Source organism: Acomys russatus, chromosome 6, assembly GCF_903995435.1.
Source record: "Acomys russatus chromosome 6, mAcoRus1.1, whole genome shotgun sequence".
Lineage (NCBI taxonomy): Eukaryota > Metazoa > Chordata > Mammalia > Rodentia > Muridae > Acomys > Acomys russatus.
This window is the reverse complement of record NC_067142.1, coordinates 69,966,959-69,983,461: the sequence shown is the minus strand read 5'-3', so window position 1 is coordinate 69,983,461 and position 16,503 is coordinate 69,966,959. Positions and strand designations below refer to the sequence as shown.

Genomic DNA, 16,503 nt, shown 5'->3' with positions numbered 1-16,503 from the left:
TGTTATGCATATGTACTCACATATGTATATACATATATGAATCATAAATATTTTATTTAGAGACTTGAGTCTAAACAGAACATCAACAAAAATGTTTATGGTGCTCTATAAAATAAAGAGTTCATCCTATAAAGGAATAAACATTTATTAACCATCATGTTATATGCTTTAAAGCTATCCAGATCCAAAGAATTTTAACAATTTTACACTTAAACATCTTTAAAATCTAAGGAAGGTATCTATATCTTTAAAAGGAGTGGGCCAGCATTTATGGATATACCAACAAATGAATAGATGAAAAGAAAGCCATTTAGATGAATGAAGAGATAAAAGGAGGTATTAGCATTAAGAAAGCATCTAACATATAAGTGAACAGGAACAGTCAAACTTTAAGAAGTGATGGTTTGATACTGGCAATGCAAGGTACATCTTTAGCTTCCTGGTCACATGGGACTCTTGAATCTTCGTATAGCAGAGCACAAATCATTACATTTTATTTCTTATTATAAATTAAATGTATATTATTATATATATTCCTCAAAGAACACATAAGTATGTCCAATGAAGGGCAAAAGGTCACCAATAATCATCTGTAACCCATGACTGCATCTACTTAGGTTATAAGTTGCAAACTCTAGATTTAATGATATCCTGTGAACCATTCGAATAAAATCACATACTCTTTAGTAACATTTAAGTTCAATAATGAAGTCGCAGGTATTTTAAGGTTGAAGTAAACCTTGGGCCATCTTGTCTGACTTTCTAGCAACACTTTCATAGTCTCTTTAGAGGACTCTGTGTCCTTCCCTCACCAGTCGGCCACTTGCATCACCATCTCCAACTCCCACAGAGGGAATTCTCTTAGTTGCTGAAAGCGCTGATTTTAAGAGGCCTGCTTTCTCCTAGTCTGAATTTTGTCTGCCATTGTCAGTTGTCTTTTTTTCCTTCTTCTTTGAAAAGAAATCCTTGAGGAAAAACTCAAGGTTTGATATCCATTTAAGATTTTTCCCCATTTTTGTATACCATACCATGACTAGGTCAGGCCCAAACAACGTTTAACTTTAGTACACATATGTCCCTTAAAGGTTCAAATAAGAAATCACTGGTGAGTGGATTGGGGAGATAGTTCAGTGGGAACAGTGCTTGCTATGCAAGCCTGAGGGTGTAAGTTTGATCTTCAGAACCCCAGTTTAAAAAAAAAAAGAAAGAAAGAAAGAAAAAGAAAAGAAGAGCCAGAGGCAGTGTTGGGTACCTCTGTAATCATCCCAGTGCTGAAGAGGCAGAGACAGGAGGAATGCTGGGCCTCACTGGCTGGCCAGCCTATTCTGTTGGACAAGAGACAGGCCCCAGTGAAGGACATTTGGCATGCACGGACCAAATGTCATGCACACATACATTCTCATACATACACTCATGTACATAAACGTACAGCCACCCACATACCTCTGCAACCAGAGACACTTGAACATACACGTACACATGCGAGCACAAACACACACACACAAAGGAAATATTGACGAAAATGACAGTGCATTTAAAATATTGTATGCATAGTAAATATATTTCCCTCCATTTTAAACTGAAAGAATATTATCACTTTGCCTCATGTTGTATCTCTAAGACAGGACCCTCAATTGTCTGTAGCATCTCTTATAGATTGTAGTGTGCATAATGGTTGGCTTTTCCCTTTTCTTGGATATGTGCTGATGTTTGAATGCCTCTTGTTTAAAAAAAAATAGCGTATTGAAGTAAAGAGGGGGAAAGCAAAGTAAAGTAGAATATAAAAATAGGAGCGCTTGGTCATTAATCTGCCCTGCAGCCTCCTCATTATTGTTCCTACCAAGATGCAAGAGTTTATTATTATCAATGCCATGCCATTTACAACAAGGAAGACTTAATGAACTGTAGCATATGGGGAATATCTTTGAAAAAAAAACTGTCTTCTTACAGTAGTACATGAACAGAAGAGTAAGGAATATATACGAATGATTTATTTTCCACTAATTGCATAACTGATTAAGGACAAGAAGTGCCCTTTAAATCATCTGGCTTTACTCTTCATTAACTGGATTGAATTATTACCTGAAATGAAATTTACGATTTATCTGTGCTTTGCTTTTCCTTCCTTCTTTCTTCCCTCCCTTCTTCTCTCCATCCCTCCCCTCCTCCTTTCTTCCTTTTTTATTGGGACAGAGGATGGCAAGGTTTTGATATGTAGCCCATGCAAGCCCAGGACTCAAGGTCTTCCTACCTTGGCCTTCTAAATTTGAGGCAAACGCCCATGTTATCCGTGACTTTACATTATTCGTGACTCTCCTGACACAGTCTCTCTAGTGATAAGAAAAGCTATAATGAGCCCGGAATGTAATAAGCAAAATAAAAAGGCTTTTTAAATTGGTTATTGTTATTGTTGCTTTGTTATTATTTGTGGACGGATGCCTATTTGTATTTATCCTGAAAGACAGCTCTAAAGCACGCTCATAACATATTTGCATAGATAATTAGTCCAGAAACAACGTGTAGAATGGATATTAGGTGACGCGATTGAGTCCCTGTTGTGAGCTCTTTTGGACCAAGGCAGGCAGTGGTTAGAATCCGCTGCACCCACTCATGGGCTTCCTTTGATTTGCATAGTTAGTCAGGGAAGGTAAATCCAAGAAGACAGGAGAGAGGCCACCACCCATCTTCCAGCTGTGCTTGCTGTTGCCTTCAGCAAGGCGCTTTATCATTCTGTTTTTACCCCACTATAAAATCTGGGAATTCTTAGCTAATTCTAGGTTGGCGCTTCCTGAAAAAGAGCTTTGCAGTTCCAGAGTCTTGGAATGTATCCAACCATGAAAAGAAAGTGGGTAGGATGTTTGTTGGTAACACAGTTCAAAAACTTATTATTTTCTATGATTTTGAATGTAAGTGTATTCTGAGCTGGCTGAAGCCAGACTGTCAAGTTTTAATAAGGTATACAAAAGAGAATAAGTCTGGGAAAGAAGCTGTCAAGTCAAAATTCAAAATGGAGCTCTGTGGTTTCAGAAGGGACAGCTTCTGCCAAGAAAACTGGTATTCAAGTTTCCATAAGCACCAATGAAACGTACTGGGGAGGAAAGACCATAGTAGGCTGTTTTATGAAATACAGTGAAACCTTATTTTATTTGAATTTTTCCAGCTCTGTATCTAAGGCCTCAAATTTTTCTTGTGCCTTTTCCCCATTGAGAGGGGTCAAAGGTTTACCTCTGTGCATGCATGAAGATGATGATTTTTCACCCAGGTGCCTTTGTCATTAAAGACACACAGAGGTTCCGTGCTGAAGAAATCAATGGAAACCAAAGAATCCTGCAGAGAAGAAGCCAGCGTCCAGTAAACATCACAGTGAGCTGGTCTCTCATGTCCAGCCCAAATATGCAAGTGTAATATCCTCACACAGCATTAGTTATTCATATTAGAAATCTCTGCTTTCAATAGGCAAAACAGGGATAATAATGACCAAAACATTATATGTAAAAGGAAACAAATCTAAACGTAGGGTACTTTGCACTGAATTCATCCTAGAATTTTATTATTAGTTAAACTCACTTTTTGGCCAAGGGGTCAGCTTACCTTTAATTTCACCATCCTCAGTTATTCAAGACAAAAGGTATCTGGCTCTATGTGATCATGCACACACACAACACATGTGTGTGTGTGTGTGTGTGTGTTTCTATGTTCTTCATATTCGTAAAGAGGAAGAGCTGAAGGCTTGAGTAGCTTTTGCAGCTTAAGAGGATGGTGAATTTCTCCACATGACAAGCTTTGGATTGGACGTCTGAGAAACAAAATGTAAAGAGCTGCACACAGTCTGCAAGGAAGAAAGGAGAAACACTGCGAGCTACTGAAGTGTGTGTGTGTGTGTGTGTGTGTGTGTGTGTGTGTGTGTGTGTGTGTGTGTGTGTGTGTGTGTGTGTGTGTGTGCAGCGTGCGTGCGCGAGCGCGCGAGAGCGCGCAGTATTTGTGGGTTAAATGAGCGGCGAGAGCTGAGTAAAGCCGAGAAGGAGGGGTGACTGGTGTGATTTGTTTGGTGTTCCGAGCCAATAGAAATCTCAGCCTGTGATAATATCCCCACGCAGCGCCCGAGAGGACTCAGTGCGGTCTCCAGCTCCTTCCACATCTGCAGGCGGGGCCGGGGCCGGGACGCGCTTGGCCCTCTACGCGCTCCTCAGGGTTCAGCTCGCTCAGCACACCCGCCGCTGCTTCCTTAGCCTCCAGCGGAACCAGGCTGCTGCTGCCCTGGGCGATCCTGCGCACAGCCCGCTGTGGATCCTGTCATTCACACTGAGGAAGGCTCAGAGAGACGCACAAGGGACCCGACGAGGAAGCGTCCATCGCATCATTGCAGGTAGGCAGCTTGCCACAACCTATCTGATGTGCACAGGTTTCTGCCTTCTGCCTTTCCAAGGCACCTGGGGTGCGTTCACCTCTGTCGGCGGGACTGATTCCCAGAGAAGCGAGGAGTGAATACCCTCCTGAGTTCTCCGGGTAATTACTTTGCTTCGGTATGCCTGGGGCCACCAGGTGGATCCATGTATTGGATTTTGCGTAGGTGGAAAGCGGAGACCTTTAAACTCCACTGCTCACCGCGATCTTTTTTTTTTTTTTTTTTAAATAACACTAGTACCTACACATTTTCCTTTGGGTACCCCTTGGTGACCTCCATTAAAACGATGACCCATCATGTAATTGTTTAGAAAGCAGACTTTGAATTATAGTCCGCCTACCTAATATGTTAATGTGCTCCCTGTGGGCTCAGGAAGCCACAGTAGACTTGGGCATGGTCTTGATTCTGTATGCATGTGGCCAAAGTGGATATTGCCGCATGGCTGAGCTATCACTATGTGTTTAGGTTGTGTCTGAAGGAGAAAGGGAAAGAAGTGGAGCAGCAATTTAAAAAGGTAGTTGTTTTAGTCTTACCTTCACTGATGAATTAAAAATATATTTGTCTTTCAGAACCCGACAGAATGGGTTTGAAACTCACTCAAATTAGGTTAAAAGTGTGTGAATTGATCCCAGCATTCAAGAGGCTGAGGCAGGGAGATTGTAAGTTCCAGGCCAGCCTGGGCTACGTAATTAAAAATATGAATTGGAGGACTTTGTACAAAATATAGATATTTTCAGGCCATGTCAATTCATAGTTGTGTTTTGTTTAATCATCAAACGTATAAATTTCTCCATGTTTACTTTTGAGGTGAAAGTTGTGTGTTGAGGGGGGAAGCATTGACAAAACAGCTATTTTCCTGGAATTTCGCCGTGTTTGATTCACAATTTTGAAGTGGGTTATGTAATTTTTTCCCATGTTGATTACTTATGATTAAATTAACATTGCTTAATCAGTTCCATCTTCCCGGAAAAGCCAAAGGGACTGAGTAACTGTGATAAAGGGTTGGTCGTGGTTTTTGGACAGTCCTCAGGGCTGATATTCATGGGCCCCCATCATGTGTAAGAAGTTCCTGGAGTGGGGAACCTGGGGAGTAGGGGGGTCTCTTCAAGATGCCAGGCTTGCAGGCGGGGGTACTCAGATGCTGGGGGTACTCAGATGCTGGGGGTGCTCAGATGCTGACTTTGAATGGCACCTTACTCAGGCAGCTCCTAGTACTTCCTGGTAGAGGCCCGGTCACTGACAGTTCAGAGTTGCCCTCTTATCCCAGATCTTGCGCCCGGCCAAGCAAGACCAGGAGGCTGTAAGAAAGCTACATTCACTTTGCATACCTCCATGGAGAACATAAGCTGGCCCATTTTCTTTTAATCAGATGAATGTGCACGTTCGTCATTAAGAAGAATGCATGGTGACGCGAAAATGTTGCATTTTTGCCCTTTGACTAAAGTGAGTGACGTGCTTCAAAAAGTCACGACAAGCAATAGACGTGTCAAGTAAAAGCTATGTTTAAGAAGGAACGTGGTCGTGCTATAGATAGATACATTTTGCACCACCCATCACCAGAGTAACTGTTTGTAAAATGTTCACTAGTCAGTGCACACAACTGACCCAACTGAAGTCTACTTGTAGTTACATCTTATTATTAATTATTATTATTATCATCATTATTATTACTATTGGGGTGTGGGAGTGGGGGTGTGTATGTGTGGTACATGTGAGGAGGTTAGAGGAAAACTTTAGGGAGCCACATCTCTCCTTTCACAGCAGGATCTTGAGATCAAACTCATGTCATTAGGCTGGGGCAACTAAGCCATCCTTCTGCCTGGGTACTTTTATTATGAGCATTTATCCGTCTTCTGTAACCCATTTCTTCTTGTCATTCCACTCTGAAGTCATGCTGGGTGTGTTGGTACTGGTGAAGTGAGAGCCTTAATACACTCACTTTGTATAGGCTGAGATATTGGTGATTTTTCAAATATATCTGGATAAGAAGGTATAGGCATATATAAAAACTCACGATTGCATAGGTCACTCAGTATTTTGTGCTATCATTTTTACGGAGAGGGGCACTCTAACGATGTTTCTCTTTAAGTCTCACAATAGCTAGACAGATCTAGATTTCCTCAAATTATATATGGTATAATTTAAACAAATCACATGCCTTTAAATATTTTTTAAACACCTCTACCTTAGTTCTCTTCTGATTCAAGAGAATGGTCCTGAATCCCGAGTTGGGTCCTGAGTTCTACCAATAGAAGATGACTGGCCTGCCTGCTTCGAGGGCAAACTAGGAGGGACTGCAGTCTTCCAGGCACCCTACAGGCTGGGCCAGCCACATTTGTGCTCCAGTAGCGTGGCAGCAGACATACCAAGTGGCGGGCAAGAGCTCAGCGTTAGTCTCTTTTAAGCAGTTTGGAGAAGAGTAATGAGTTATTTCAACCCAAGAAAATGTGGCCCGTATTGGACTTCAGATAAGTGCCACAAAGGACCAGCATGTAAGATGAATAGCTTAGAAGGGGGAAGACATGTAATTATAAATTTGATCTATGGTGGCATCTGCTTCTTCAATTACTTGCTTCTCCTCATATCACATACCTCTCTTGTCTCTAAGAATTGTACACATGGACTTAATAATGTATAAAACCAAACCTCATCACATATCAAGCTACAAAAAATGTGGTCCTTAGATCACTCATTGCAACACTAACCTATCACTTTGGCGTACTTGCCACTGCCATCGCTTCTAGGAGGAAAACCCCCTTGGCTTCCCAGCACATTAACAGGCCCGTCCCTTGGTGGAGCATTAATTTGTCAAGATGAGTCCCAGAGCCGTGTGGGAGTTAAGCGGGTGGAGAATGAGATGTTTCACGCAGCAGGAATGTGAAGTGAGATTCGGTGATGGTGGGCAGCCTCAAATGAGAATCTGGGAGCCTGAGGGAAAATGAGTCGATCTCCTCTGGTTAGCTTCAAGGATATACATTCAATGAGATGTCCTGAAGGTTTTCAACACTCTTTTCTGTGTTCCCAGGTACATCGCACACAGGTGTGGGGTTGAAATAAACATGTTTGGTGTGCTGACAAGCCTGGATACACAAGCCAGAAGAGGGCAGCATGCAAACTCTGAAAAGAAGCGATGGGTTTACAACAATTTTCCAGTGGCTACAGAAAGTCTGTTCAAGCTCTGTACCCTCTTCCCTCTGCAATACACAGTCTAGAGTCTTAAGAAAAGATATGTCACCCCGAGGGTTGGTTTCCTGGTTTTGCTTCAGAACTGGAGCTGCCTGAAATAAGGAAAGCAACACACTGTTTCATAGGGAGCTCGGTGTCTGCTTCTAGCTAGCTTCACTTGTTGACTCTACTCAAGCAATTTTTATACTATTAGATGAAAGAATGGGAGACCAAATACAGGCAAGAGAGGAAAAGGAAGAATGGGTTCCTTGAAGCTTTGTGGAGAATAATAGTTTTTCTGTTTTGTTTTGTTTTGTTTTTTGCTGCTTTATCAGCAAAACCAGCCATTATTGTAAGTGTGTCTCAAGTGTAAAGTCAAGGCCTCTGCATAATCAGTAATATTTCTGGAAACCCAGCTTTTAAAAGTAGACATGTGGTAAAGGCTGTTTCGGTGATAGCCGGAATCTAAGGCATGCTAACAAAACCAAAAATTACGTATCTGCCTATGAGAGATAAGAGATGGTTAAACCCAGCCCCTCCTAGTTACAGCCTAATTCCTGACTACTAGGTTTTTTCTTGTGCTGTTTTTATCTTCAGAGATGACTCTGAAGGTACAAGCTTGAGTTCCTTGTGCTTTCTAAGTGCCACTGGCAATGATGACTTCTACGTGTCCTCATTAGGTGTCCTTTAGTGGTTTAGAGATGCTAGCTTTGGGAGATCCTGCGTCTTTGCTCTCTTTAGTTCATCCACCAGACAGCTCACTGCTGTATGTGAGGGTTGGAGGAGAAAGCCCAGAATGGGGTTTTAGAACCCACACTGGAGACAGCTTTTGGGAAAGCTGTGGTCTTCTTGGAGTGAGAAGGCATGGGTTAGGGCTAGATGCCTACGAGAAAGGTAAGCCAAGGTGGCTTTATCAAGAAAGTGTGGCTCCAATATCCTAGGGTGGATTTCAGGTTGTTTAGGGAGCTGCCCATGTGTGCATGAATGAGACCTTGAAAGCATTCATAGCTACTTTTTTTTTTTTTTTTTTAAGGGCACTGTACTCTGCTAGAGATGTGGTGCCCCTGAATACAAAAAAAAAAAAAAAAAAAAAAAAGTTTCAAGGACAAAGTTGAAATTCTTTAGTGTCTGGGAGAAGAATGAGGTCACTGTGTGCCTCCCCTCTCCCTGGTTTTTAGCTGTGTTTGCTTCTGTCACACTCCTCCTTGCTCTCTAGAACTGGCCAGTACCTCGATGCCGAAGCGCCATGGAAGGGGATAGATTCATTCTGGGTCCTCGTGGCACCAAGCACCCTGATGTAAGAACAGTAAGGGAGACAAAAAGGATGAGGCTCAGAGACTGGGGAATAGTGTGAGATTTCTCGCCTCTGTTCATAGACCCAGAGCCCCCACTGATGCTTTTCGAGTCACTGTAGCTCAGCAGCCCCACTCCCAACTTCTTTCAGATAGTCAAATAAACCACAGTACCTGTCTCCTTTTAAAGATTACTTTGAAATTAAAAAAAAAAAGTTATAGTCAGAACATTTTGGTTAGTACAATAACTCCAGTAAGAGGACATATTTATGCAAATAGTTCATGTAAAATCTGTTTCTGATTCTTTTTTATGCAAGGGAATCAAAAAGAAAGGAAATCGGTGGTTTGGGGGAGATTCTCTAGAGGGGAGGTTTGGAAGAACAGGAGGCCAAAAACACAAATACTCTCAAACATGACTTCCACTGTATGGATTAGTACAAATTGCCCCATAATATTCCCCTCTCCTGTCACTTACCCAGTGTCACAGCAAGCAGGAGTGAAGACACTGAGCAGGGGACCACATAGCTATCTCAAAGGAAATTCTAAGTTGACATTGTCTGGTGGAGCTATTGCTGCCTTCAGACCATCATTCAGCCTGGCTCTGTAACTGTGACCTAAGGCTGAAAGGAAGCTAGCCTGTTCACCCATGAAGCTGCATTTGCCTCAAACTGCTTTCATGCAATTATAACAAGAATGTCATTGTATTTTCTTATTACATTAGTTGCGTTGGGGGAAATCTGATAGATAGACTTCTAGCTAATAAAGATTAAGTAGCTATAAAAATATTTTATAGCTACTTTATTTTATAAAAATAAAATTTCTCCACAAATTGCCTTCGCTAGGAATCTAAATTTCATCAGATTTTTTTTCAAGAGATCTTCACTTCCCCCCTGTTACTCATGTGATAGACTACAATTCGCCTAACAGTGAGTGAACGCATGCCGCATGCCGGGGCGAGAGGCGCATTCACTCACATCGTTGAATTTGGTCTCCAACAAAACTGCAGATACTCATGAGTGTTTATGTAACCTCAGCAATGAACAGCTGCAAGTATAACCCTTCGTTCAATCATAGAAGCATCCATTTCATAGATAGCTATCGAGCCTCTTTGGGCCATAACAATAGAATTGCATGTCTGCTTTTAATATTGACTTCAGTGCGTATCCAAATGAGCACGGTAGCTACATGTTCACTCTGTGTTTCATAGACAAAATGCATGAAGACATTCTCAGCCTTAAATCTCTCCGAGACCTAGTATCTGTGCCAGCCTCTTGCGTAAGATCAAGCTTCATGTCTCAGGAACACATCCTCTACTCAAAGAGATTACTCCAAACCGTTTCCTATGAAAACCTTTGAGTGACACAGAGATGTGGGTTTCAAGTATGTATATTCGAGACTTCGTACCAACAAAGAATATAAACTTCCTGGGGGGCTCCTTTCCTCCCAAGCTTTGGAGGAGGTGGTCTAGAAATGTTGCTTGGTTTCAGAGAGTGAAGTCGTATTAATACTCTGTAGATCTACGAGAGCATTATCTAGACATTTTGAAAAATATGTATCCCGGGAAAGTAAGGCAACTTGGCTTCACTTTTTACACATTTTCCGGGAAAGCCGACCATTTCTATTAAGTTCTTTCTTTGCATTAAAATAGAAAAGGGCAGCATTGTGCTTCATCCTAGTCTTAGACTTCAACTCTGTGCTCTTCTCTCTGTAAAAACAGCTGCCTCAAATGTGACTTCGCTAAATGTTTTATAGCTTATATATAGGTTTTACAGAAATACTAGCTAGTATAATCAACAGCTCCCCATTTTACAGATGGGCTTATCAACACTTCAGGTTTTCAGAATATCACATAGACGAGGCTGGATAGATAGTTCAGTTGGTAAAGAACTGACCTTGAGTTCAAACCCTAGAACCCGTAGGGCACAGTGTGACCCCTGCTCCCGCTGGTCATTCAGCCTCACCTACTTGGTGAGCATGAGGCCAGTCAGAGACTCTGTCTTAAAAATCAAGGTAGATGGCATCTGAAAAACAACACCTGAAGTCTTCTGGTTTCCACCCCCCAACTCACATATAAATACACATACACACACACACACACAGAGAGAGAGAGAGAGAGAGAGAGAGAGAGAGAGAGAGAGAGAGAGAGAGAGAGAGAGAGAGAGAGAGAGAAATCACCAGCCCAGCTCTCTTGGGGACCTCCGGTTTCAAACCCCCCTTCCTTACCCTTCATTCAAGTATTCCTAGGTATTGAGGAAGTGTTACCTACAGAACACACTTCAGGGACATAGGTTACCACAATAAAGCAGTAAAGGAGAGAGGGGACATTTAACGACTCAGTAGCATAGGGAAGACGAAAGGTATTTGATAGGCGTCATCACCGATGATACTCTGAAAACACAAGGCTGCTTGACAACAGGAAGTCTGTTCTGCCATAAGTAGTTTACATCTTTTCTTCACCTCATTCTACATGCTTCATACTTCTCCATCCAGCTGAGTGTGGGCTGAGGCTTTTTGTGTGTGTGACTTTTTGCTTACATCTTCCACCCACTTTCAAGTGGTCCTTGAGGACAGAGACTGTTTCTTATTCAGAGTTTTATTTCCCAGACTAGAGCTGGTGCATAACAACTGTATCTTGTCTGAATCCACTAAGATGCAGCTACACTTAATTTACAGCTGGGATAGAAGACTGCTCTTTATCTCCTAGGAGATATGGTCTTTAAATGCTTCAAACACACATGTCTACCAGGAGCTAAACAAATAGCAAACTCCATCATCTGCCCTGGGTGTTCTCTCTCTCTCTCTCTCTCTCTCTCTCTCTCTCTCTCTCTCTCTCTCTCTCTCTCTCTCTCTTTCTGTGTGTGTGTGTGTATGCATGTGTGTGTGTGCGTGTGTGTGTGTGTGTCTCCCCTTCTCATACTCCCTCCTCTCAGTATCATTCCTCTCTCATTTTCTTCTTCCTTCTTGCCTTGCTTTCTTTGATTTGATTTACCTAACCACTTAATGCTTTAAAATAATGATTTTGGTAAGAAGGTCAAGCAAATATTAAAAATTTGTTCCCATTACAAACATATCTTACTGCCTAAGCATTAAAAAATACTAACTCAACTATTCCTATGATTATAGATGATGCCAAGGTGCTACCATAAGTTTGTCCTCTATTCTGAGGAGATTGTGCAGGCTGGTTGTAGCAGTTTGGAATACAAGCTCATTTACTGACTATATTGTTTAGTTTGAGAGTTAAAAAATTCTTGCTGGTGAAGAAGAAAGTGATAATGTCACTGAAAATTTGGGAATGATGATGTCATTGTTTTCAGATAGAAAACTTAAGAGAAACTGAAGAGCTTAACGAGATCAATTTGCTCTGCGTTATTTTCAGACATTTTCTTTTTTTTTTTTTTTTTTTTTAATTTTTGTTCTGTTTTGTTTTGCTATATGTGTTCTTACTATGTAGCTCAGGCTGGACCAGAACTCACAGCCTTGGCTCTCTTGAGTACTAGGACAACACAAAAGGTTCACCGTGCCAAGGTTAAAGGACAGGCTTAAAACATTTAGATGATTTTTATATTAGAAGTATTATAAAAATTCAGGGGACTCTGAGAACTTGAATTGGGGAAGAATTACATCTTGAATTCTACTGGCCTGTAGTGGAAATATCTTACCTAGCAATGAATGCATCAAAAAATAGTAGTGTTAACACAAGCATGTAGAATCAAAAGTGACTAGGATATTATGTTGATATAAACATTCCAAAGCATCGCTGACATTGGTCAGAACCTCAAAACCATAGTAGTTATTAAACTTCCTTCTGGATAGTATTGATTAATGCTTGCATTATTCAGGTCCTTTTATTGGTTATTATTATTTAAATAATATATGCATATATCTTCACAATATCCTCTATTTTGTTAGTTTAAGATTATTCTGTGAAGGACTTTTTAGACTTTATCAGACCAAAAAAGTCTTTGGGGGAACAAAATATAAAAATCTCACTCAACAGGTAGTAAGTTGGGTTTCTTGAATGGCAGCTTTTCTGACACTTGCAATTGGCACTATTGGAAATGTGTGCCAAAAATATCTGTGTTGTAGGTTGGGACGGATGGGATCTAGTTGACGGGTTGCGGTGGTGGTGGGGAAACACATCATGCACAGAGTTAGGTCGCAGTAGCACCATGAAAGCTCTACATGCTCAAAACAAACAGGGCTGGAGACAGACTGTCTCTCCTCTGTTTGAGTTTGCCTGGCTTGAGCCAGATGGCTATGTCACAAGAGAAGAGTCTTCATGGGGACACCTCATGGCACACGTCTTTGTATTTTAAGTGCTTGGCCTTGAACATCAATACTTTCCAGTAAAATAAGTTGGTTATAGCTGACAGGTACTGTTTGTGTCCTGAAAAGTGAGAGTTTGTCTGCATTCAAAACCTCATGTTATATCCAAGTGCTATTTTCATAGGTTTTTTTTTCACTTCTGAACTATCTTTTGAAGAGACCATATTTCTTTCATCTTTATATCTTTGATATGCTACCTTATTCCTGAGCCATGAGTTAATGTTTGGCACATGAATGAATGAAAAAAATCACATGTAGAGGTCGTCACTGTTACAGAACCAATTATCATGGTTTAAAAATAATACATTGTGGGGAAATAATATAAGAAAGAATCATTCTGACTTTACTCAGTTTAGATCTGAAATATTTCTCCCAAGACCATGTTCTGAGCTAGAAAAGTGGCTCAGTAAAAAAAACTCAATTATCATTGTTCTTGGTGCAATTGATAATGTCATTACTGTTGTTGCTATCACTTGGGCTTTTGATATTAATGGAACAGTCCTCAGAATGGATGTCCATGAAGTTTGCTAAAAGACCAGTTCATCACGCTAAGTACTTTAGAACTGAGACTTCAACTTGTAAACTGAGATAAATAAGTTGGAGGGTTTGGGTCCCAAATTTATCTTGGAAGTAGAAAGAATAATTATTTGTAAAAAGAGCTAGTCAGACGCTCTTCATGGAACCACTGATTCATTCAACAAGTATTTATGGAGCCAGGCTGGACAGGGGAAGAGATCAAAAGATGGACCATGTTTTGAAGGAGCTTAGAGTTCATAAGGAAGGCAAGACATGTATGTCAATGATAAGGGCACAAGGTGGAAAGCGGCGAGTCCAGTAAAGACATGCACAAATAATGTCTCCTGAGTTTGGGGGAAGCAAAATGCCATTTTCCAAGGAAGACTTTAGGAATATCCCTGGAGAGTCGGGTGGGTCCTACTGTGTGCTGCTGTCATTACTGCCTTCCTGCCTCTGCTTCTTCATGGCGTGTGTTTTGTGTTTGCTGTGCCGTAAGTCCTAGAGCTTTAGACAGAGATATAACTTATTTAGTCTCCTGGTTTTATAGCCATAACAGCATTAGCACAGACGTTGCCTGTTTTGTTTTGTTTTGTTTTGTTTTGTTTTTTAAAGCTACAAGCTGGTTCATTATAGAACTAGTGCTAGAATCCAGCCTCCTCCTCCCGTCCCTGCATCTTCTTTCCTACGCTGGGCTCCCTTACAAGACTCTTCTGTGAAGGCGCCTAAATCAGCAACAGTACAAGAAGGCAATTTACACAGAGATCCAAGGTGCAGCCTGCCAAAGGTTTCCCCAAGCTGGGGAAAAGCTTGCCGACATGGAAAGTTTTTTATTGTTGCTTAAATAGGATCTTTGCTTTCTACTGTTTGTTTCAGTACTCTCTCAGTCCTCAGCTCAGAGTTTAGACTCCCCCAGGCTAAGATCCAGTGACACTTCCCCAGTCTCACAGAGAAACCCAGAAATGTCTTCATCCAGCCCGGGGGCTAGTAAAGCAGTGCCAGTGCTGCCTCTCCCTCTTAGATTTTCAGGCACTGTAGCGATTCGGGAATTTTCTAAGAGCGATGACTCCCCTCCCCCTTCTGTTTGGACTAAAGGATTTGTAGGGCATCAGAATGGATTATCTCTGTAATGCATGTGCTCAAGTTGTCTCCCACTCCCAACCCAGTGTCTCCTATAGTCCAGATGCCTCATTTGGACTGGCTTATTTGATCATACTTAGAATTCCTTGAAGTAGCAGATGAAACCTCTGGTCAGGACTCAGGAAATGAATGAGACTCGGCATCTACTCTTGCTTGCTGGTGGATAATCACTTTCTGCTCTTTTTAGACAGGCATGCTGGTAGAACATCACTGCCTCCTCTCTTTCCACTTTATTTCTGGAAGCACATACACCACAGCCAGACATCTTCCTGGGAAAGGCTTCCCAGTAAATAGTGGACAAACGTTTCAGCCACTCTCTACTGGACGGTGAGTGGCTGGGTGGCTGGGTAGGAAGACAGATGTACAGGCAGATTGGCTAGATGAGGTGTAACAGTCCTGTGGCCCTAGATGGACTTTTCATGGTACAATAACTATCGTTCTTTGAAGGAAGATGTGGACATTTCCTTGTGGAAGAGGAAGCAGCAGAGAGTAGAGAAAGAACTGAGTCGAATTTGTCCAGAGCAGAACACCCATATTTCATGGTGGCTTTATTCACACTTGTCATCAAATGCCAGTCAAGGTGACATGCCATCACCATAGAGAAACGTACCCATGGAAAAAAACATAACAACTAATACCAAGTTGTATTTTTATAGAAATTGGGAGCAAACATTTTCAATTCTATTCTTGGAGCTGAATGAGACAGCACTGCAGATGACTAATGTGCAAATAGGCACCATATGGATTTATACAAAGGGAGTAAAATAATCCACAGTTGTAAAAATATCTTCAGTCTTCATATGGGTAATATGTGCCCACATGGTCCTGTCAGGTGGTTTTGCTATAAGAGATTATTCCTGGACTAGTAGAAAATTTTCCTTTTATAGTGGTTGTATGTTTTCCCAGATTATCACTGTAGCGTGCAAGATCTCACAACTTCAGAAAATGGAAAGATCAAAGGCAGAGAGGCCACCGAGATCTACCACACACCAACCAGCACAATAGTTTGGCTATCAGAAATGCTTTTCATGGCAACACAAAAGTGTACTTTTATAATCACCCAGCGGTGCTATGAAAGCTGATATGCATTCCTAATCCTTGCATTAGATACTGCCCTTGCTTTTTTGATGGCAGCAGAATTCAGATTGTCTCCATATGATGACAACATTGGCCAAATGAGGCCTGGAGCTCTGGAGTTGATATTAACTGCACTGGAGTTGGACTGATTTTCTGTTTCAGACGACACCCAGAGCTATCAAATAAACCCGGCAGTATTTATGAGGGTGGCTTCTGAACATACAGAGTGTGATTCATGACAGAGACTCGCCTTGCTGAAGGAATGGAGAGGCTGTGTTCCGTCTGCGTTGCCCCCTCAGTAGCTGGCACAGGGCAGACATTTAGATGCTTGAAGACTTACAGCATATAGACTGGAAGTAAGGATCTCTGTTGAAACGTGACAGAGTCACAGATGGTGCCAACACGTGGGTCACTGGGTTAGAATGTCAGCCCTTTTGTCAAGGGTCTGATTTTGCACATTTCACCAGTTTTGATTGCATTTTTGAGTGTGCCAGGCACTAGAAATGTAAAGAGATCTGGATATATCCTACCTTCCAGTGTCTCAATGCTCACTTGTGGAAAACAAACAAGTAAATAAAATACTAA

General features: G+C 41.5%; 1 protein-coding gene across 1 annotated transcript in view; it reads left to right on the top strand.

Annotated features, from left to right (window-relative positions):
* The first annotated feature begins 4,157 nt into the window (after window positions 1-4,157).
* Grem2 (gremlin 2, DAN family BMP antagonist) overlaps window positions 4,158-16,503 on the top strand; it is a 79,318-nt gene continuing 66,972 nt past the window's right edge. Inside the window, exon 1 of the mRNA XM_051147936.1 lies at window positions 4,158-4,366. The gene's annotated coding sequence lies outside the window, so the exon portion shown is untranslated. The remainder of the gene's footprint in view (window positions 4,367-16,503) is intronic.